General features: G+C 42.2%; 1 long non-coding RNA gene across 1 annotated transcript; it reads right to left on the bottom strand.

Annotated features, from left to right (window-relative positions):
- Nucleotides 1-4,196: 4,196 nt before the first annotated feature.
- On the bottom strand, nt 4,197-22,016 carry LOC310761303. The gene is made up of 2 exons (XR_014547356.1): nt 21,029-22,016; nt 4,197-5,829 (listed from the first exon to the last, which is right to left on the bottom strand). It is a non-coding gene; the product is annotated as an uncharacterized lncRNA (long non-coding RNA).
- Between the last annotated feature and the right edge of the window lie 541 nt (nt 22,017-22,557).

Here is a 22,557-nt window from a genome sequence, read left to right as displayed (position 1 = left end):
CAATTACCCGGATATTTGTTGGATGTCAAACTCAGCCAAGAGCATAAGGTCAAACAGATTCCTCACTGGCCTTGCAGACAACTTCATTGTCCAGAAAGTGGGAGAAGCAACAAGAGGAACAGCCATTTTAGATCTGGTCCTAACCAATGTTGATGGCCTGGTTAGTGGGGTAGAAGTGGAAGGATCATTAGGCGCGAGTGATCATGCTCTTCTGAAGTTTACTATACAGCGGAAAGGAGCAGCCAAGCATACTAGGACTCAATTTCTTGACTTTAAGAAAGCCGACTTCATAAAACTTAGGGAAGTGCTGGGTGAGATCGCATGGACAGTAATACTAAAAGGAAAGGGAGTTCATGATGGCTGGGAGTTTGTTAAGAGGGAGATAGTAAAAGCACAACTTCAGGCAATACCAATGAGACGGAAACATGGAAGGTGCCTAAAGAAGCCAGGGTGGCTATCTAAAGAACTTTTAACTGAGTTAAGATTAAAAAAGGATGTGTACAAAAAATGGAAAAGGGGGGAAACCACCAAAGAGGAATTCAAACAAATAGCCAGCACATGTAGACACAAAGTCAGAAAAGCTAAAGCACAGAATGAACTCAGGCTTGCTAGAGAGGTTAAAAGCAACAAAAAAGGCTTTTATGGGTATGTTCGTAGCAAAAGGAAGAACAAAGAAACAGTGGGGTCACTCAGAGGAGAAGATGGTGAAATGCAAACAGGGGACACAGAAAGGAAAGGGCTGAACTCCTCAATGCCTTCTTTGCCTCAGTCTTCTCCGATAAAGAAAACAATGCCCGACCTGAAGAATTTGGAGCAAATGATTCAGCAGAGGAAACACAGCCCAGAATAACTAAGGAGATAGTACAAGAATACTTGGCTAGTCTAGATGTATTCAAGTCTCCAGGGCCAGATGAACTGCATCCAAGAGTATTAAAAGAACTGGCAGATGTGATCTCAGAACCACTGGCAGTCATCTTTGAGAATTCCTGGAGAACAGGCGAAGTCCTGGCAGACTGGAGGAGGGCAAATGTTGTCCCTATTTTCAAAAAGGGGAAAAGAGAGGACCCAAATAATTACCGCCCAGTCAGTCTGACATCAATACCAGGGAAGATTCTGGAGCAGATCATTAAGCAAACAGTGTGTGAGCACCTAGAAAGGAATGCTGTGATCACCAATAGTCAGCATGGATTTCTGAAAAATAAGTCATGTCAGACTAACCTGATCTCGTTTTTTGACAGAAGTACAAGCCTGGTAGATGAAGGGAACACAGTGGATGTAGCCTACCTTGATTTCAGCAAGGCATTTGACAAGGTGCCCCATGATATTCTTGTAAAGAAGCTGGTAAAATGCGGTCTGGACTATGCTACCACTCAGTGGATTTGTAACTGGCTGACTGACCGAACCCAAAGGGTGCTCATCAATGGTTCCTCTTCATCCTGGAGAAGAGTGACTAGTGGGGTGCCACAGGGTTCTGTCTTGGGCCCGGTCTTATTCAACATCTTTATCAACGACTTGAATGATGGACTCAAGGGCATCCTGATCAAATTTGCAGATGATACCAAACTGGGGTGGGTGGCTAACACCCCAGAGGACAGGATCACACTTCAAAACGACCTTGACAGATTAGAGAACTGGGCCAAAACAAACAAGATGAATTTTAACAGGGAGAAATGTAAAGTATTGCACTTGGGCAAAAAAAATGAGAGGCACAAATACAAGTTGGGTGACACCTGGCTTGAGAGCAGTACATGTGAAAAGGATCTAGGAGTCTTGGTTGACCACAAACTTGACATGAGCCAACAGTGTGACGCGGCAGCTAAAAAAGCCAATGCAATTCTGGGCTGCATCAATAGGAGTATAGCATGTAGATCAAGGGAAGTAATAGTGCCACTGTATTCTGCTCTGGTCAGACCTCACCTGGAGTACTGTGACCAGTTCTGGGCACCACAGTTCAAGAAGGACACTGACAAACTGGAACGTGTCCAGAGGAGGGCAACCAAAATGGTCAAAGGCCTGGAAACGATGCCTTATGAGGAACGGCTAAGGGAGCTGGGCATGTTTAGCCTGGAGAAGAGGAGGTTAAGGGGTGATATGATAGCCATGTTCAAATATATAAAAGGATGTCACATAGAGGAGGAGAAAGGTTGTTTTCTGCTGCTCCAGAGAAGCGGACACGGAGCAATGGATCCAAACTACAAGAAAGAAGATTCCACCTAAACATTAGGAAGAACTTCCTGACAGTAAGAGCTGTTCGACAGTGGAATTTGCTGCCAAGGAGTGTGGTGGAGTCTCCTTCTTTGGAGGTCTTTAAGCAGAGGCTTGACAACCATATGTCAGGAGTGCTCTGATGGTGTTTCCTGCTTAGCAGGGGGTTGGACTCAATGGCCCTTGTGGTCTCTTCCAACTCTATGATTCTATGAAACATACCATCTGACAAAATGATTTTAAAAAGGCCAAATCAATGGGCACATGAAAAATGTATTGGTTTGTTTTAAAAAATTGTTCTTCTGCAGAGAAATGTTCGACTACAATGCAACAGTAAACAATTTCATGATCTAATGTATGTATCTCCTTTATCTTCTTTCAGAGTACATGACTTTGTCCACAGTCATATGACTGATAAAAATAACATACTATATAAAAAATGAAAACACTCCTATAACAGAAGCTGAGAATATTTGCCTCAAGGCATTATCTTATTGCACAGCTGCTGAAATTCTTATCTTGAATTGTTCTTGTCAGTTCACAAAAATACCAGGTGACTTATCATTTTATCATTTGATGCCTGTAAGCATCAACTGCAAATCATTGCAGTTCATGTGGTAGAATGTTCTCTTGGTGGGGTTTGATCTCCTGTAGCTCATCCACGTTTACAAATCATTTGACATGCTAATCATGTTGGTTGCAGGCATATGTGAACAAGCCCTGTATAGTGAATCAGTCAACTCTTGCCCATTAAACTGCTCTTACGTTTTTTCCTTCATTCTTCATACTGATGACTGCTTTAGAACATGGGCTGAACCTAGAGCTTCTATTCTAGATGTGTATCTATAATTTATCATGAAACATGAGAGAATGTAAATATGGTTCCTCCTGCCCATTCCTTCCTAGTCCTAAAATCCAGTCCTTGCCTTTACCTGTTGTGTGGTTCCTCTAGACATCTTGCCACTGCAGCAGGGCCAGATCTGAGGACTGGGGTCAAAATGAGCAGGAGCTGTTGTGGGTACCATTATTTTCAGTGCATCAGTAAGAGATGGCACCCAAATCAGCTCAAAGGAACATATTTATCATTATCTTTAAGGTATATGTAAAAAAAAATGTGCTATATGCTCAGTATCTTTCAGTATCAGGTCGCACATGATTTAACTGGCTACTGATTTGGCTTGAGTCAGGGGTTTTTATTAGTCTTGCCATGGAAGAATTTGTATGGATACAGAAACCTCTTAATCAAAAAGTCTTTTAACTTTCCAAATGTGCCAGCTTCCAGGAAATAGGATCTGCAGATGCTAATGATGCTTTGATTTTATTATGGAAGATTCCTTCCTTCCTTAAAACTTCTTTTCTTTGGTATGCTTTTCTTGAAATATATGGCAATAAATAATCCACACAGTATGTTAACTTTTATTCATCACATATCCACCATAATCAAGCAATGTCAGGTCATAACTCACTAAATTAAAGATACTTTATGAGGTTGTACTTTTCTACTGCCAACAGTTCCCCATAATCAGAAAAGGGGTGTTATGGATCTGATAAAACAGGAATGTCCCCTTAGAAATGATCCAGCTTCACTGGTGTCTGCCTAATGAAAACCATGAAAGCAATTAGCACCTGGCTAAGGATGATTTACTCCCTGCTCTTCAAGGCAACCAAGGAATATGACATTGGAGGAGAGAACAGAGCTTGCAAGCCCAGTCTGCTGCAGAGTCGGTAGATTGAGATCTTTTTCAAACAGCTGCAGAGAAGCTTTTGCATCTAAAGATCCAGTCCCAATGGTCACCTATGTGGATAAAGACATCTTTTAAAACAATCTCAGCATATAGAAGGTGCCAGAATCTAAAACTGATACACCACTTGTAAATAATAAAAATCTCTCGTATTAAGAACCCATGTTCCAATTTGTGCATAAGATGCTGTGTGATGCAACAGGTATGTACATTCATATGCGGTGGTGGACATGGACAGACATACAAGAATTCTTGACAATGGTGTTTAATTTTACATTCTTATCTAGGAGGCCTCTTCAATTCTTGCTACAGAAGCCAGACACCATGTTACATTCATCAAATGTATCAAAACTTTTCATTTGCAAATTGAAAGAATGATGGGTCTGATCTAGTTGAGAAACTTGGGATGGGGTAGCAGTAGGAGGGTTATCTGAGAGCATCAACAAGCATATGGACAGAGGTGATCCAGTCAGCATTGTGTACATACAACCTGGGAAAGGTTTTATTGATTAATTTTATTTGCACAACTATATATACTGAGGTGGGGAATCATGGTAGTGAACAGCACAAAATCAAGAATGAAATTATATCTGTAAAACAAATGCAAAATACATTACAATGCAGTGGTTCAAATTAATACATCAACATTCCTGGATCACCCTTAAGGGAAACCAGTTACTGATCCATAAAAGGGCATGTCCTCTTATCCCATGAATGCTAAGCTTACATAGGAGTCTTTGGTGAAGGGCTTTATCAAAAGCTTTTTGAAGATGTCTTGACAGTGTTGATTGGAGCCATGTCCCCTTACCTCTGACAAGGTTCCCATTCTAGATGAGGGAGAGCTCATGCTGTCAGTTTATGAAAGAAAAAGCTTGCTGTTCATGCTTCACTTGCACCCAGGCCTCTTTAAGTGCCAAATTCACAGTGAACAGGCAATGGCAGAGTTGGGAAGTTACTATACAAATAGTTTTCTATTGTTTCTTTTATCAATAACTTAAGGAGTACAGATACAAAGTACAGGTAAATAAACAATGATTAAAGGATGTAACCAGTAAAGCCTGCACCACAGAATCATAGAATTATAGAGTTCTAGGACCTTATGCAACTGCTGAAATAATTACGTTATATTGCAATTCTTTCATCTGGGTGGAGAGTCGGCTCATGTCAAGACTTCACATGCTGAGAACCACCAGCAATAATGCTTCAACTAAGTTGGAAATTGTTGCTCTCACACGGCTTTGAGCAGTATCCACTAGGGATGGGGAAGATTTCAAATCAGTTCACATTTAAAAGTGAAGCTACTTAATTTGTACTTTCAGAAACAAAATGATAACTGAAACACAATCATCCTTTGAAATTCACATTTGCAAACAGGTTCTCAGGCCAAGTAATGAGTACTAGGATGCATGTATCAGGACAGGCATGGCCAAACTTGGCCCTCCAGCTGTTTTGGGACTACAACTCCCATCATCCCTAGCTAACAGGACCAGTGGGCAGGGATGATGGGAATTGTAGTCCCAAAACAGCTGGAGGGCCAAGTTTGGCCATTCCTGTACTAGGATAAAGTGTGGCACAAGATTAATATATCACACAGGAATGCTTTATATTAGGGAAAATGCAAAAATGTTAGATTGGAAAAAATTCCTAAGAAAAATGGTATATTAGGAGAAAAGTGCACTAGAATGTTGATGAATTTTCATGAGGACATAAAAAAAATCACAAACTAATGTGAAAATGTGAAAAACATAAGTTAAGAATGGAAAAATTGAAAACGGAGAGAATGTTAAATTGACAGATTTGCCTATTCCTGGTATTCACCAGTTAGCCAACTGGTGAATTTCATGGGACAGATAGTCTCTCCTGCAGAGATGAATGCTGCTCCCTATATACATGTGAGAGTAGGAGAGGGAGGTGTTTAAGGAAGACAGATCAGGCCCATTTTCCTTTAGCTCTGCGTACTTTGCTTGTTCCTATATTTTTAATCTGGGTGGCAGTGGGGTATCCTTGAGTGGGATCAGCTACCTTCTCCATAACTGGCCCCAACAAGCTAATTCTGGGATTTGGACCCTCCCAGCTGCAATTCATGCAGGATACATTACATCATACAGGATACAGGTACATTTGTTTTGCAGTGGTGCAGCAAATAGAAAGTGAAAGGGAAGAGAAACAAAATACGTCCCAATCATAGTTGGAACTAACATTTCCTGACCTGTTAAGGCCTGACCAAAGGCCAGAAAATCTCAGCCAACTCATGAGATCTGTCTGCTCAATAAACTCTTTTTTCCATTACAAGCCTGACTGCGCTCATTAGGTCTGTGCTAAACAATCATCTAAACAAATTTTGAAGCACCATGCCAGAGAACTGATTGAAAATTCAAACTTACTGTCACCAAGGGAACCATTAGAGAGGCTGACATGGAAGCTTATATGTGAATTAGAACATCATTTCCCCGTCTCATTCAGAGGCAGCTTAGCATGGGTGCCACAGGAGCTGTGCCTTAAAGAGTCAGCACGAGAAAGCATATGGACAATAACTGAGGAAGATACAGTGGGCCCCAAATCACTTCCAAGGGAGAACACCTAATTTATAACATCATTTCCTAAAGATAGTCATGGAAAACTGGGATGAGGAGGAAGGGCATGAAGGTGGAAGGAATTACATGTCTGCAGGACCTTTCCATGGCCATGCAATCTTCGCATGAACATATGGCAGAAGAAGGCAAAGGAAAAGCATGAGTAATGAATAGATCTCATGTGGGATACTTTGGAGAGGGGCAGGAAAAACCTCGATGTCTATATCAAGGTAGAAGGGAGAATATGAAAGCGAAGCTTAGTGGAAGACCAAAGCGAGTCTCAAACAGTCCTTCTATCTGAATTTGAAGGCAGATTCTGATATTATCTGGTGACTTGTGCCATCTAATCATTACTTTCTTACAGTAATATTCATCATTTGAATAGAATAATATAATAGAATTGTAGAGCTGGAAGAGACCCCAAGGTTCATCTAGTCCAAACCTGCAATGCAGGAACCCTGTCCACAGCCGTGTTGCTGAATACTTTTCCAAATCCATATCTTTATTGCTTTAGCCAAAGGCCATCAGTTATACAATAGCGAAATAGTAAAGTGACATCACTTTAAATAAATATCATGATCCATTGCAATGTCCAATATATTTTGCAACAATAAAAAAACACAAAACCCCTGAAACACTCAATAAACACGTCTACCAATGGCATGTGCCCCTCAAGCTTAGAAAGCTTACCCACCCCTGCTTTAAAGGATCCTAAAATAGTGAAGTTGATACCTATACATTTAAACTGCTTAACTTTGGTGATGGATCCCATTTATGTTGTTTCTGAGCTTTCCCAACAAGCATCATACACCACCCTGAGTCATTCCACTGGTGTCAAATCTACTGATAGACCAAGGAGAACTACCCCATATAGTGAGGCTTTAACTGCTCCCTGGACCAATCTAATCAACCTCCTCCTCCTAGATTTTACCATCCACAGTGTGCAGAGAAGCATTTTGATATGCTTTTCTGCTAAGAAATAAGTGTGAAGTTAGATAGATAAATAAGTTCTCATCCACACATCACGCCAAGAAATGCAGCTCAGGTCAATTCACTGAGGAATTAATAAAGATCAATTTCTTCATGCATCTTTAGTGGCAATCACACACAGGTCCCAAGACAAAGGCTGCATTTGAAACAGGAACTTAAAAAGAGAGTGTGAGTGTTTTGTCTCTCTGAAATTTCCATGCGAAAAGAAATCTTACATAGCTTCAAACTCTTTTTGACCCACTTGTTATTTGTGTCTGAAGGACTGGGAAAGATTAAAAGTACAAAAATGAAATGACGCCAGGAGAAAAGTCTCTGCAATTAGTGCACCTTTTAGTTCAAGGCCAAGGGCTGAGTTAATTACATGAGCATCATTTGACTTCTATGCCTTGGATGGGTTAAAAATAATAGCAGAGGGGACTGGAATGGGCTCTGCCATATATACCCCCAGCCTGCAATGTTCAGCTAATCAGTACTAACTCTGATATCAAACCTGAAAGATTTGTGAGGAAATCTTACTATGTAAAGTAAGTCAGGACAAGGAGCTTGCAGCCCTCCATATGTTTTTGGACTCCCATCAACCCCAGCAAGGAATGATGAAGGATGGTGGGAGTTGTAGTCTAGCAACATCTGAAGGGCCACAGATTAATCTTCCCGGAATTAAACCTCTTTTTACTCAGAATCACTGTTTTGGCACCCTAAACTTTTCACTTGATGAGCCTCACATGTCCTTATGACAAGAAAAAAAAGTAAAACGAATCTAAAAAGTGATGATGATGATGATGATGATCTTATTTGTATGCTGCCCATCTGACTGGGTTGCCCCAGCCACTCTGGGGCACCCACCCACAATCCCGTTCCTGGAAGCACAGGTTATCCTGTTAATTGGACTTTAATTGGAGTAAATTACAGGCGAGTGCCAGATACAATGAGATAAGAGATAATGAGGCTGTTATTGGAATGATATTGGAAAATCAATAAAAATCTATTTTTTTATAATTAAGCAATAAAAACATGATCCACATGAACAGATCATGAAAGACTAAATATCTGTCATTGCAGGATGTCTCATCCATTTCACTTCAAATGGAGTTTTTGGGATAAGATTTTGAATGGTGGTTCACATGAAAAACACAGAAGCCTTCTTCTGTCCTGGTGTGGGTGTGTTTGTGTGTATGCAAAGCACAGATAGAATTTCACAATGGCTTCTATACTTGGCAAAGGGGCAAGTTCTGTTCCACTGTGCTGCTCTCAGTAGCAGCAGTCCTACTTCAGAAAACTGTCACCAGCTGTTGTTCTGTGGCTCACTTTTTGGTCCACTAGAGCCAAAAACTGCTTCCCTCCTAGGGCAAAGACAGCTTCATTGGGACTATGACATTGGGAGAGCAGGGCCTTCCCACACACCAGTGTCTAAATACCAAATCACTCTGCAGCACCTGCAGAGGGTGCACATTTGCAAAATCAAGCAGAGTGTGGTATGTTCAAATTAGATGGGGACCAGCGTGTTGAGATTCCTTCATTGCAGGGGGTTGTACTAGATGATCCTCAGGATCCCTTCCAACTCTATTGTTCTATTATCTTATGTTTACATTTTAAAAGATAGGTGTGTTAATTGCATTCACTGGGTTAACTTTATGTCTAGTTTGCTCCTGAGCCAAGTTGGCAAATCCCCCACTTCCGGGTTAGCGCCATCGGCGAATGGCGCAGTTCCTCCGATCGGGGGAACGGGCTCCGTGGAAATTGGGTCTTCCCACCGCGGCGAAGGTGGGGACCCACTAGAAATCCCAGGCGGAGGGAGCCTGGGAACGTGGGGTTCGGCAGAGCACCAGGAGCGCCTCCCCTACTCGCGAGGAACCCCAATTTGGGACTCCGGAGCGAAGTGGGGTGAGCAGCGTGGTGCTGCGAACTGATTGCTACTTTCACGGAGGGAAGCCGCACAGCCATCGCCGGAGAGCACTGACTTTTTCCTGTTGACAATTGGACTCTAAACAAGTACCCGTGAGTAAAAACGGAAAATTGGATTAAGAAATACTTGAATTAGGCTCCGAAGCGGGAAGATTCAAAACAGGAAGTCCGCCTCCTGCTTTTTGTAAATAGACTGAAGCAAAAACCTTACAATCTAATAGCCTGGAAAGTTGTCTTAAAGGTTGGAATTTCCTGCATTTACAACTAATAAAACCCCCTTGGAAGCAGGTGAAAAGGGGGGGGGGGATCTGACTGTTTAAGCCTGCAGGAGAGGGAGTAAAGGAAAATAAGTTTCCATCGTTTCAAACCTGGGAACGGGGTGTCAGGACAGAAATTGCTGGAGATGTCCATTGATTGTACGTGGAGCATTTTGACAGATAGTTAAAAAAGAGAACCAAACTGACTTCAATGCTGCCTTCTGCATTTTAACGAAACAAAGTATTTGAAAATTGAAAATTGAAAGTAACTTTCTTTTGTTGGACGTTTCAAAAAGATGGATACAAATAGAAATTGTGTCCCCTAGAGGGAGCTTGTCAATTTGTTGTTGCAGTTTACTTGGAGACCTCACAGCTGTGAGATTGGGATCGTGGGACCAGCCGTTTGACCTTGAATAGAAATGTGTTGGGAGGAAGTTTTGGTGTCTGCTTTTTGCAAGACAAATGCTTTGCTGGAGCAGTTGCATGAGAAGACGGGTTTGATGAAGGAGAAGTTGGACTTGATGACTGCTGTAGCCAGTGAATATGGATTAACAGGAAACATAGAAATTATGCAATGACCAACTCAGGAAACTGGTTCGACTGGGCAGTCGGAAGGGCAGAGGAAGATGGAGGAGGCTGCGATCGCACCCCAAGCAACACAAATGGAGAGATCCGAAGCCCTGCAGGAGCATAAGCCGCTGTTTTGGAAGATTGAATTTGGAGTGGGCCTGGGAGAGTCTGGAGTTAAGGAGGCTCTTAACTTTGGGGGGACTTGGAAACATGCTGACAACTATTTTTTGGATAGTTATTTTTTGGATTACAATGATGATGGCGGGGAGTGGGACTGTGGGGAATGGGCTAGTCTGATGAAGGAAGATGGATATAACTATCGGTTGGAATCCCCCAGAGACCTACTCCTCAAGGAGAAAGGGAAGAAATTAAGAAAGAAACCAACAAAAGATAAGGAAAAGTGTAAGCATAAACAAGAAGAAGAAAATCTGCAGAAGAGGCATAGAAGAGACTTAAGGGCCTCGGACATAAGATCACCAGGTTGATGGACTGGATGGAATGGACAGTAAGGACTGACATAACCCGAGACCAGGAAGAAGGGACGTTGGATAAAAATAATTAAAAAAGCCTATAAAAGGAAAATTTTCTTTTTATTTTTGGAATTAGTGTAAAACTAATGAAATATTAGGGAAAATGTTGGAATGGAATTATCTGGCTTTAGTAGAAAGGATATAAGGAGTTATGTATAAATATGTTTTAAATTTTGAACATTAAGGTTTTCTTTTTATGGTAAGACAAGGTTAAATAAATCAAGGTAAACTGAATAACAGAATATGTCAAAAGATGGAAAGGATTTGTTGAGTTAACTAATAGGTTAGACTATCTAAATAAGAATTGAGAAAGACGGAAAGAATTTGCTGAAACAACGAATTAAATTAGAATACAAAAAGGGAGGTGTGAGGAGGTCAAAGAAATAAGCAAATGAAAAGATGTAATATGGGATTTGTCTTTTTTTCTTTTTTTTCTTTTTTTGTGATGTATTTGTTCCTTTTTTTCTTATTTTTTGTCCTTTTTCTTGTACTTTTGAAACTCTGAATAAATATCATTAAAAAAAAACAAGTTGGCAAATCCCCTTCTTCCCTTTGTTTGTCCTTGTTTGTGAAGTCACTGTTTTCCTGTTCTTGCAGCCTTCCCTCTGCATTTCTCTATTGCAACCAACAACTGTAAAAGAATTCGGGACACTTAGCTGCAAGATTCACATAAAAGTAATATGACATCTTCCCTAAATTATAACCATATGGAAATCAGTCAAGATCCTAAAGATCTTGTGTTGTTCAGCAAGTCCATCCAATTACACCAGTGGATGTATTTCCTGAAACTATACATGAATCTGTTATCTTTTTAGATCCAATAGTTGAAATGCTCTGGAGTTAAGACATGCCTGTTAGTTCTATTTTCTTCTTCTTTGAAATCCCTTAAGGAAACAAAATAAACTCTCCTCTGACTTTTTCATTATTTCTGCCATCTGATGAAGAATTTAATACCTTGATTTTCCATCAGCATTTTATTTCTTTATCATTTCATGTTAGCTTGGCAGTAAAAACACATATATTTTATATATAGTCAGGTAAAATTGAAAAATGTAAAGTGCTAGCAGTTATGTAAATAGATGGTTTGATGATGGAGTTTGCTTTCCTGGGCCCTCAGGCCAATGCAATTCCTCCCTTCCTTTTTTTTTAAAGAACACATTAAAACTACATGCAGAGAGAATACCTATTTATGTACTTCTCTTCATGGCTCCTAGATTAGCAAAGCAAAATAACAGGCAATCAGGCTAGACAGCAGGAAACTCACACCTAAAATGCATCTTAGGATGGATAAGGCACCCTGGGAAGAAATTGCCTGTCAATAGTCAGCAGCAAGAAAAGATTTATTTGTCCCCCCAAAACCAACAATGACATCAAGATAAGTAATGAAAATCATAAAGGCAGGATGAGATCAACCCAATAGGTATTACGGGCAGCTACCAAAGGCAGAAAAACCCCAGGGGCTCCTAGCTAATTAGGAAAATCTTCAAACTAAATGCCATTTTCTTTCCTCCTGGCCCAGACTCATGGGAGAACATGGGTTGAAGTGCATGGGGATTGTGCCTCCCAGTTTTCCCAGTTGCAGTTCTCTTGCATGTCTTTGGACATATCTGATCTCCCACCAGAGGGCCATCATAACCATGAAATTATTACTTATAAAAGTAAGAAAGCCTTTATCTGCTCCATACAGTTCTCTAGCTACATAAAACACATATACAAAACATTTCAGTGACTATGAAAGAGAAGTCACTGTAATAAGATGCAGAGTAATCACATTTTTCATTTTCCTGTAGCTTTTCCGCATCCCGTTTGAAAGGGAACATGGAAATGCAGAATAAAATTGTGTCCTTTTGCTGTGATACACATGATGTTTAAAGGGAAAGAGACACAAGGCTGTTGCTGCTGTTTCTTTCAGTTGCCATATGCTCTCTGAGATACAAAATTTCAGCCTTTACCATTTTTCCCCTTTCCCTCTCACTTGGGGCCCAAAGAGGCCTGGGCGTGGTGCAGAGCACTACCATCATCATCACGTTTGTATCCCAGTCTCCCTCCATTGATGTCAAGACGTCATATGCAGCTTGTACTCTAAAGAACACTGTGAGGGAGGTTGAGCTGAGAGACAGCAACTAGACAAAGTTTAGGCACCAGCAGATTTACAAAATCTGCACTGCCATTCAAAGGGGGAAACTGCATGCACTTCAAGCCGGGATGCCAAGGAAAGAAATGTGTTAGCTTACCTAAGTAAGCCAGTGTGGCGTAATGATAAGGCGTTGGACTAGGAGACCCAGGTTCAGATCTCCACTCAGCCATGAAACTTCCTTGGGTCAGTCACTATATGTCAGCCTAAGTTATCTCACAGTGTGATGGTGAGGATAAAATGGGCAGCATCGGGGGAGATCCATTTGCACCACCTTGAGTTCTTGGAGGAAAAATGGGCTATGCTTGAAATAAAATAAGATAAGGTAAAAGAATATCACAAAACAAAAACATGTTATTCTAGTAATCTAGGCATTAGCACAGGGGAGAATAATAATTGTAATAAAGTGCAATCCTATTCTTATGTTATCATATGTAGAATTAACATCATGCTGGATATTGTGTATTAGTCAACACTCACTTTCCAGTTCTGCTATTCCGTACGCCTAACTTGCCTGGAACATGGCTTAGTTCTTTACCCTATGTAACTGGGAACATGTTATTAATAATAAACCAATTATGTCTGCTTTGCAGGGGGTTAATATAGGAACTTGAAGAAGTCTGGCAACAGTGCAATGCAGAACCACTGTAAATGCACTTACACCCTCTGAATTCATCTGTCCATTGAGAGTATATTTTTATTTCCGAGTAAGCATCTGGGCTTATCCACAATTCCACCAGCTCAGCGCCCAGTGCGAGGGAACCAGTCGCACGGTCCTAAATCCATCTCTGCTCCAGTAGTCAAATATTCTCTGAATATTGGGTACCTGTATTTGATATCCATTGTAAGGTAAAGGGTAAAGGGACCCCTGACCATTAGGTCCAGTCGCAGATAACTCTGGGGTTGCGGCGCTCATCTTGCTTTACTGGCCAAGGGAGCCGGCGTACAGCTTCCAGGTCATGTGGCTGGCATGACTAAGCCGCTTCTGGCGAGCCAGAGCAGCGCACAGAAACACTGTTTACCTTCCCACTGGAGTGGTAGCTATTTACCTACTTCCACTTTGACGTGCTTTCGAACTGCTAGGTAGGCAGGAGCAGGGACCGAGCAACGGGAGCTCACCCTGTCGCGGGGATTCGAACCGCTGACCTTCTGATTGGCAAGCCCTAGGCTCTGTGGTTTAGACCACAGCACCACCCGCGTCCCTCATATCCATTGTAATATGAATTAAATATTTGACATTTCATTGATAGCTGACAAGTACTTGGTGTGCCAATTTAATGTTTGACATGGTTGATAACCAATGTTTTCAGAGTTTCAAAACTTTTAATACTGAAGTTTGTCATTACTTCACAGAAATAAAGGGGTGCACAATATGCATGAGCACAGCCTGGGGAAGGGGCAAATAAACTTCAACAACTTTGATTTCCTAAAAAAACTTCAGCAACTTTGGCTGCCCCCCCCCCACAAAAAATCCTGGCTACACCCATGTCAATAGGTTGCTATAGTATAGTGTTGGAGCCTCACCTTCATCAACAGTGGCCTGAGAGAAGATCCTACACACACACACTCAATATTTCTCTTGTCAGGCATTTCAGGGACAGATCAGCAGCAGTGGGTAAAGGTATTGCTAATTATTCTAATCAAAGCTTCCAAAGAATCTGTCGCTTCCTGGGAAATGGTCTGAAAACCAAACACACTCAGTATTTTTTATTTAAGCAGTTTACTCCCTACTCACCCTTCAGTCTCCTAGAGGAAGAAAGCAAACCGAAGCAGCAGTTCTTAAAATTTTCAAAAGTTCTGATAAAGACCAGCTGGGATGGAATCTGATGGGTCTTTTCCCAAGGTCAGCATGTATAGGTTTGCATCTTAAAGTATGTAGACTCTTAAATTCACAAAATAATATGCAGAAACATGCATTGAAGTTTTGTTCCAAGATGTGCTAAGTTGGGCCATGCTGCTCATTCTGCTGAATGGGACCTAGATTTCTGCCCCAAAGCCTTGTCCTGATGGTGCCACTGGCTGCTACAGGAAACAGAAGCCCCTTTTCTACCCCCCCCCCCGCTCAATATGGTTTAGTTCACCTTACCTCGTCCTCTGATGTCCTTACAAAAGGTTTCCCATTTCCTTGGCCAGGGTCGTCTTACCCATAGAGGCTAGTGGCGCAGGGCGCCAGGGCGCCAAGTTCTGGAGGGCGCCAGGGAAGAGGTGGAGGCTGCACACGGCATCTCCCAGCATCAGCTCGCTACCCTCACCCGCCTCCGCCATGCCGCGCCAAACCAGCGCCGTCCCCGGAGCCTCCATCTGCCGTGGCCACCATGGCACAAAGCGGCCAGCTGAGCCAGGAGGCTTCATCCAGCCTCCTCCTCTTCCCCACCAGAGGAACCACCCTCCAGCCACTGCCCGCCTCCTCCAGCCCTGCCGGCAGAGCCGTCCTCCCTAAACAACTGGGAAATGGGGGGGGGGCAGAGGGAGCTTTGCACCACAGTGCCGGATATGCTTAAGATGGCCCTGTCCTTGGCAGTGGGAGGGGACAGTCCAACTGGATCAGGTCCTGCCATGGCCCTTGCCTGCCTGCCTTGCTCTGGTCTTCCTTCTCACAGGGCAGGTGGCAATATGCAGCAGGCCCTTGGTGATGCAATAATAATAATAATAATAATAATAATAATAATAATAATAATATAAATTTTTATTTATATCCCGCCCTCCCCAGCTGAAGCTGGGCTCAGGGCGGCTAACAACAATCAAAATAATCCAACATTCTAAAAACATTCATTATAAAATTAATTAAAATCAAATTGATGGCAACCATTAAGCAAAATTCTGTGCAGATTGCCAGAGGAGGGGGTCAGGCTGCGCCCTGACCAAAGGCCTGGTGGAACAGCTCTGTCTTGCAGGCCCTGCGGAAAGATGTCAGGTCCCGCAGGGCCCTTGTCTCTTGTGACAGAGCCTTCCACCAGATTGGAGCCGCTGCCGAGAAGGCCCTGGCTCTAGTTGAGGCCAGCCTAACCTCTCTGTGGCCTGGGATCTTCAGGATGTTTTTATTTGCAGACCGTAAATTTCTCTGTGGGACATACCAGGAGAGGCGGTCCCGTAGGTACGAGGGTCCTAGGCCGTATAGGGCTTTAAAGGTTAAAACCAGCACCTTAAACCTGATCCTGTACTCCACCGGGAGCCAGTGCAGCTGGTATAGTACCGGATGAATGTGGTCTCGCAGCGAAGACCCCGTACGGAGTCTCGCCGCGGCATTCTGCACCCGCTGGAGTTTCTGGGTCAGTCTCAAGGGCAGCCCCACGTAGAGCGAGTTACAATAATCCAGTCTGGAGGTGACCGTCGTGTGGATCACAGTGGCTAGGTCCTTTTTTCCTTTTTTATTTCACTGTGAAAGTGGTTACAATATGGAGGAGGAAGGGGAAATTAATATAGTGTTCCTGTTTCCTGGAACAATTTAATTTTTGATTTTTAAACAGTAATGTCTTTTTCTGCTCTGACTCACTACTTTTGATTTTCCCTTATTCATTTAAAATCTGAACCAAGCTACAAATATGTTTTAAGTTTTGTGAAATTACATAAAGGAAAAGATAGGTGAACTCCAGAGTAATCACGCTTACCATCAAAAACAGGATCGTTTAACTGCATTTTTAAAAATTAAAAATCTCTCCCTCAAAGACATGAGATGACAGTTTTTATTTGCTCTACATTTCTATATATAAATTCTGAAATGTTGAATGGCAGCCCTGCTTTATGTATTCAAGAACAGAATGTTCTAACCTTTGCATAAAATTATCTCTAAACTTGACATCTTCCAACCTGAAAACAAAATATCCCAACTGAAACCACTTATAGGACCTTCCCAATTCTAAGTAGAATTTGCCATAATGAATTGCTAACAATCAGAATGAGGAAGTTAAAATGAAATTAATCTTGCAACGATACATATAGCATCAACTTATTCCCCACAAGCAGAAATGAATTAAAAATAACTCTAGCAGAAAATAAAATAATAAAAAATTGTCGGCAAGTGTTAAATGAGTTGAAGAAGAATGATGCATAACAACTTTGTAAACCTTAAAGCAATAATAGATTTCTCTCTAAAGCTGTCTAGGTTTGTCCAGGGACCTTTAAAAACAAAAGATATGTGGCCACTATAAGAAGGTACAGGTGTGAAAGAACTCCATGTTATTAGCTGCTACTGGTGCTGGTGGGAAAAAGACACAGTATAATAAGATTGTTGCAGGATGTACGTTGTGCTGACATCCGTTCCACAGTAGGCACCAGTCACGGTTTGTCCAGGGTCAACCCTCAACAGTCCTCCAGGTCCAAAGGAGTATTGGCTCTTCATCTGTGGGAGCTGGAGATAACACAGTCAGGAGTCGGCACAATTCCAACACCAGCAACCAAAGCTCACGCAGCAGCCAAAATCAGTAGTGTAACCAAGGCAACTCAAGTTTAAAAGTTACCATCATATGCACAACCTGTACTATACATACCATTTTAAACAGTCATGGCTTTCCTCAAAGTCCCCTGGGAACTTTAGTTTGTTAGTTTAGTTTGTTAAGGGTGCTGAGAGTTGCTAGGAGACTATTATTATTATTATTATTATTATTATTATTATTATTATTATTTACCCCACCCTTTTCCCTGATGAGACTGAATGTGGGTTACAGTTAAAAATAAGAACTGCTAAAAATATTTAAAAAATCATAGAAAACAATTAAAACTGTATACCTGTATGAATTTAAAAGTCATACAAATAATTACAATAAAAACAGCATGGCACCAGCCCTTTCATTAAAAGCCAAAATCTCAAAAAAATGAAGTTTTTGAGTTATTTTTAAGGAAATTCACAGGCGTAACTCCTCTTACCCCTCCTCTGAATCCCTCTTTCCAGAAAACTGAGAGTTATAGTCTGTGAGGGGAAGGGTCTCTTTACAGCTCTCAGCACCCTTAACAAACTACAGTTCCCAGGATTCTTTGGAGGAAGCCTGGCTGTTTAAAGTAGGATGATACTGTTTTAAATGCATAGCGCAATGGGGTCTTACAGAAACAGTGTTTTGTCCCTCTCAATCCAGTATTTACAGTGAAATAAGATGGCTGCCTGGAGATGGGGAGGGGGGGGGCATAACTGAAATACACAAATTACAGCTGAATATTTCTTTTTCTCAAGTTGACCTTTATCAGCTTTGTAATTTGATTCATTTCCATTACATATATTAACACAGAAGATCACACAGTCATCTTTTTTGCAGAACATGGTTTGTGTGATTTATGTTCACCCGATGGTAAAATATGCACCTATTAATCACTCATCATAAACTCCCCTTCCAGAAAACAATTGTTAAGCTCAAAGGAGATCAAAATAGAAAGCTCCTCATTTTCTAATGGTCTTTGTCTTGTATTTTCTTTCCAGGTTTCTTTTATCATAAGAAAATCAACACCTGGGACAAAGCAGTCTGGTAAAATGAGAGAGAGAGAGAGAGAATATGCCTAGGAGCGAAAACAAAACCACTTGCATAGCAAATGTGAAGTTTACAACTTGCAGGTTCAGTACTCAAACCTTGAGGCTTCTTGGCAAGGACATTGTATCTACAAGACCAGTGATCTTCAAATTGTCAACCTCCAGGAAATCTTTACTGCATGAACTTGTCTGTTGCTGAGGTATCCTCACACACCTGCCATGGATAGGGCCCAAATATCATTTCTTTAGGACCAGTGCAAGCGTGTAACCTGAGTCCTGTCCTCTGCTCCCAATGGGCCTTGTCTGGGGTTTTGTTTTGTTTTTTAAAGGAGGATTGATTGGTACCTTTAGCTTCCTTAGGCAACTGTTTTATGCCATGTTTCTGCCTGTCTGATTTGTATTTCTACACAAAATGCCCTTCATACAGTGTTCCCTGTCCCTGGGGCCATTGTCTGTGTGTGTGTGTGTGTGTGTGTGTGTGTGTGTGTGTGTATGCCAATCAAATTCACACACACACACACACACACACTTTATGGAGACCAAAGCACAGGCCCTTGGTTCTTAAGGCATGGATGAAGTGTCTTCCTTCTATGCCCTATCCCCTGCTGGGGCAATGGCCTGAAATCTCTGTGCATTCCAGAGAATTTGGGGAAGTGTTATAGCTTGAACATTCACCATGAGACTCACTTTTGTGCAGTGGCGTAGCGTGGGGGGTGCAGGGGGGGCCGGCCGCACCGGGCGCAACATCTGGGGTTAGGGCAAATCCACGGGTTAGGGGGCGCAAATCCACAGGTTAGGGGGCGCAAATCCACGGGTTAGGGGGCGCAAATTACTTGCCTTGCCCCGGGTGCTGACAACCCACGCTACGCCACTGCTTTTGTGGTCTCTTTATTAGAAAACACCCTAGAAGACATCAAATACATCATAAGAGGAGACTGATGACAGCTGAGTTTCAGAGAAGTTTAAGTTTCAGAAAACCTTTCAAGAAGCCCCAAGGATTATTTAATTATTAAAATATTTTGTATACTCCTGTTATATGTGGTTACTAATGTCTGGCTCACACATGTTTATTCAGATAAAAAAGCATTCCTTATAAGAGCATGCAGTATATTAACTTTTCTTTAAATTGTTTGTTGTGAATTAATAACTAAATTGCAGCGCCACTCATCTTTCCATGCCTGGCAGTTCACCCCTTTTCTCTAAATCTGGAGGAAGGGTCCCCCAAAGCAGACAAATCTAGCCTTCCTTTGTTTTGTTACTGTTATTCTTCTAAGCCTTCATAATTTGATTGGCATACACAAACAAAGTGGTCAAAGTGGTCTCTGACTTTCTGAAAACCATCCCACAGAGATTAAAAGAAGGGTCTGCAGCTTTCATAACAATAAAATTTTTTATGCTTCTGTTGATGGGCAGTAAGAACTGTTGTGATTCCCTTTTTTTAGTCGATGCTCTCATGGGTATCCTGGGGGACACAAATCCAGGTTTCTTAATGCAAGGACAATGCAAAGGTTGCTTTCAAAGCTTTTAAACCTGTTCTACTCTTCTCATATTATCTGTATTTCAGGGACATCTTAAACCCCCTTGAGACATTTTTCACTGATCATGTAGATTCTAAATAGTTTCTCTCTTCCTTTGTAAAATACATATTTATCTAATACGGTCTGCCACCTATCCATATAAATATACGTGAAGGCAGATTTTGGTGGATTGAGCATAGGAGACCAACAGTGGTTCCAACAGTTAAGAAGGTGGTTTCTGCAGGTGCTGTAGAGGGAAGTGAGGGGCAGATGGGCTGATCAACCTGGGAAGGTGGCCAATCCAGGAGAAGGAAAATTCTGATCCTAAGCCTCTGCTACCTTGTGGGATATCATTGGGAGAATAAATGGCTAAGAAATAAACCCTACGTAAATCGAGAGTGGAGTCCCTTAGAGGGTTGGATGGCGACTTGTATGCCTCCTTCTGGCAACACCTGCTGCCCAGCTGGTGCACAAGGTATTTCTCTGATTTCTCTGATTTTCTTTGGACCACATCAGCAAGGCCGAGAGGGGACAGCCCAGGATCCCCATACACACTGCCCACACTTGCACACCATGGAAGGTCACTCTGGTGCTGCTAACACAGCAGTTTGACTTTACCCCAGAGGTGCACTCCATTGTCTCTTGAGACAGACGGATGCCAAAACACACACACACACACACACACACACACACACATGTATAAATACACACACCCCTTCAAATAGGCAGAACAGCTATTGCCAATTCAACACCAGTTTAGTGGAAGAAATGCATTGAAACAATACATTGTTTTGCTTTTAGTTAGGTATAGTCTTTAAGTTTTTTCTAAGTAATTTCTTGCTTCTCAAATTTCTCTGAAATCAAAATACTTTCTGTAATCAAACACTTTATGTTTATCTGCTGCATGAATCACGCAGACAACCACAGTGCACCCCACTGTGTTATATCACTAGTATAATAATACCATAAATCAGCTGGAACATCTGTCAGCAAATACCCACAAAAAATCCAGTGCAAACAGAAGGTAGGATTGAATTTTAGAATAGGCTACAGTTGCTTATTTTGGGCCCAATCTTTGCACAGTGGCACAACTGTCAGCAGGAACTACTGGCCAGCAATCAAGGCAAGTGGCCAGCTAAGAGCATTTACTTACTGAGACTCTATACCAAGATGGAGGGAAACCAGCAAGCCAGTCTACTATTTTCCAAAGAACTAGTGGTAGACTATTCATTGTTCATTATTAACATGCTTGCCTCTGTCAGGCTGCAATGTAAGTCAACAAGGTTCCCCTTTTTCTTGGCATCCATCTGTCTCAAGAGACGGCACACCTCTGGTGGGTGGGTGGAGGTAGAGGTCCTGGGCTGCCCAGATGACAAGAACTCTCCTCTTGGCCTCACTGATGTGGTCCAAAGGAAAGCAGAGCAATATGTTTGGCTACAGGAGTTGTCGGAAGGAGGCGTACAAGGTGCCATCCAACCATCTTAAGGACTCCACTCTGGATTTGTGTAGGGTTTACTATTCAGCCTTTTCTTCTCTTGAAGATGTCCCTCAAGGCAGTGGGTAGTGTTTCCCTACCCCTCCTTCTTCACAGATCAGAGTTGGGAGCTTACAGGCACGCACAGCTTGACAGTTCAGAGTATCAGGCTTTCATTGTTCAGCTGAACCAGGGGAGGGTAGCCAATCGGTCTCAAACCTTTGGTGAGTTAGGGACTTCCCTGCATGTGAAGATAGGCTCTGGCGGGTTGAGCAGATGAGACCAATAGTGGGTCCTACTGTAGCCTTATTGGAGTTCACCGATTGGGTCTGCGTTGCTCCGTGACAGGAGGAAGGAAGTCAAAATGACACCGAGTTGGTTCAAAGAAAGAGTTTATTCTGCTCTCCGGATAGCAGAAGGCACTTGCGTGGTGAGTCCACAGCAAGTACAAAGAAATGACAGGTTTCATGCAGTTTATATACCCTCAGGCATCCTCTCCCCCTTCCCCAGCCACGTCAACTTGTATACGCAGGTTGACATCACATATGTTCCTGTTCTGGTACTCTCAACCATAAAAGGATCTTCCTTCCTGTACTTCTGACCATAAAAGGGTTTTCCCCTTCCTACTCTTATCTGGGAAGACGTCATAATCTCTGGGAACACGCTTTTGGCGTTTTCCCCGGACATTGGTCTTGTGTGTATTTTGTGGTCAGCACATAAGATAAAGTTCTGACATGTTCTCGTTGTTCCCCCGGGGAGCCAAGGCCATCCCTTGCCTGTCCTGATAAAGGAGAGAACTGTTTATGCAGTTGTGTCCTTATTATGGTTTTGTTCAACAGTTCAAGTTTTACACATTTAAAAGTGCTCTCTTTTGAAAGAACAAGGGGGGGGGGTTGAGTCAGTTTTAAACTTGCTACACAGAAACCCATTCCTTCACTACAGTCAATAAGGCAGTTTCTGCACATGCAAACCATCTAGGACAGGGGTGTCAAACTCAAATTCATCGGGGGCCGCACCAGCAGTTTGGTCACCCTCAAAGGGCCGGTTGTATCTGCATGCGCTCAATATAAAAACAAGTTGAGGTTTCCTGAATGCATGTAAAGTGGAGGTTTCCTGTGTAGAACGGCCGGCGCCGCTAGAGGGCAGTCGTTCTCTGGCTTGTAGGCTGCCGCGCATGCGCTGAAGAGGTGGCTTTCTTGTGTCAAAAA

Source organism: Podarcis filfolensis, assembly GCF_964270895.1.
Source record: "Podarcis filfolensis genome assembly, chromosome: 4".
Taxonomy (NCBI): domain Eukaryota; kingdom Metazoa; phylum Chordata; class Lepidosauria; order Squamata; family Lacertidae; genus Podarcis; species Podarcis filfolensis.
This window is presented reverse-complemented; position numbering and strand designations above follow the sequence as displayed.